Here is a 1,814-nt window from a genome sequence, read left to right on the forward strand (position 1 = left end):
AGAGAGAGAGAGAGAGAGAGAGAGAGAGAGAGAGAGAGAGAGAGAGCATGCGAAAGCAATATGTATAGTAAATGCCCACAGAAGCCTGAGGCAATGAATCTCCCCACGGCTGGAGTTAAGGTGGTTGCAAGACACTTGATTTGAGTGCTGGTAGCCACACTTGGGTCCTCATACATGATCTTCACGCTGAGTCCTTTCCCCGTAGCCAGCCAGCTACCCCTGACCTGCCAAGTGGACTCCTGATGTGCACTTTGACCCGGATTGAGGATGGCTAGTCTTTGGTTGACAGTCCCTAGAGGCCAATGTGCAGTGACTGGTCTGTCCCTTCAAGTATGGATACTTTCACAGCAGAAGGCACCTGGTGGCTAGTTACAGCTGAATTGCTAGGGTCATTCCCCTCACAGTGAGGACTGGGGGTTCAGAACATTACATGGATATGCAGGGGAGAGGCCTGGCCATCTCCCTTTCACCCCAGGAGTCCTCAGAGTTACTAAAGTGAACTTGGACTGGTGCCTAGGAATCTCATCAGCCTAGTCACCCTGCATATTTGGACCTAGGCCTTCTTCCTAAGGTAAAAAATCAGGAGCAACATTGAATCATTCATTTACAAGGTCACAGGGACACTGTACAGTGGTTACTCAATACTCAAATTGGTACTTCCCTACTGGATGTCACTTCAAAGAGGCAGCTCAAGTGGTCCTTTGTTCAAAGAAATGGAATCATTTCCATAAAAGGAACTCAATAGTGGAGTCTATTTCAGATATGAATTTCACAGGAAATGCTTTTCACTGTGAATATATGGCTATTGGGGAAAGACTGTGCTACGCTTAGTTTTGTGCCTGGCAATTAGTCCTGAACACATTACAGACTTTGGAGCCATGGGCATCTAGGTGTGATCCTTCATTTTCTCATTTGCTAGTCCTGATTGTAAAGAAGCTACTTATTCATTCAGCTCCTGCTGTCTTCCTTGCTTCTGATTTCTTGAAAAAGGGTGTCAAACTACCCGGCTCATCAGAACTCACCATGTAACATGATTTCATGAACCTCTTGTTTAACTCCCAAATGCTGGAGTTTTCTAAGTTGCAAAAGCTGGGCTAGCAGCAATATTTCTTGGCTAATATTTGCAAAGTACCCACCGAGGTAGCTTGGTGAAAATATAAGGACATCAGGGATCTGGGTGTGCAGGGGGTTAAAGGAGTATTGCATGAAAGGCAAACATGGCTATTAGCACAATACCTGCCATGCAGTGAGTGATCATTTGATTTTATTAACATGGAAGCCATTCTGTGGGATCCTGCTGATTCCAAGGACGTGATGATACTGCCTAAGGACCCTCCTCTGGGGAGGAAGTCTCACTACAAGACTGACAAGGTGCCAGGGTGACAGTTGTGACACATCAATCACTGAAACTTCATGATGTTTTTATTTCCGTTTCCAAGGAAACAGGCTAATACTATGACCATAAGCCTGGGAACCCTGGCTGTGCAGACGTTAAAGCTTCCTAAATGCTGTTGCGATCACCCTGGGCTGGTTAAGAAGCCCCAGGTCTGCAGAGGGCTTATATTATTTATGTATTGCTATGGATACAGCACAAAGGCAGGCGCCAGTAACATGAACAGGATGTAGGATTTAAGGCAGCTAGCGACAGGAACCATTCTCTCTGAATGTATTATTCCTGGAAAACTTTTGCAAAATATTTGGGGCATGAGGCACACTGCTGAGAACATGACTTTGGGTGGGTCATTCCACACTCCTGACAGGTAGCTTGGGGAAAAGTTGAGAGGTACATGTGCCATGGCGTGTGTGTGTGTGTG

The sequence above is a fragment of the Microtus ochrogaster genome, chromosome 6, assembly GCF_000317375.1.
Source record: "Microtus ochrogaster isolate Prairie Vole_2 chromosome 6, MicOch1.0, whole genome shotgun sequence".
NCBI classification, from domain to species: domain Eukaryota; kingdom Metazoa; phylum Chordata; class Mammalia; order Rodentia; family Cricetidae; genus Microtus; species Microtus ochrogaster.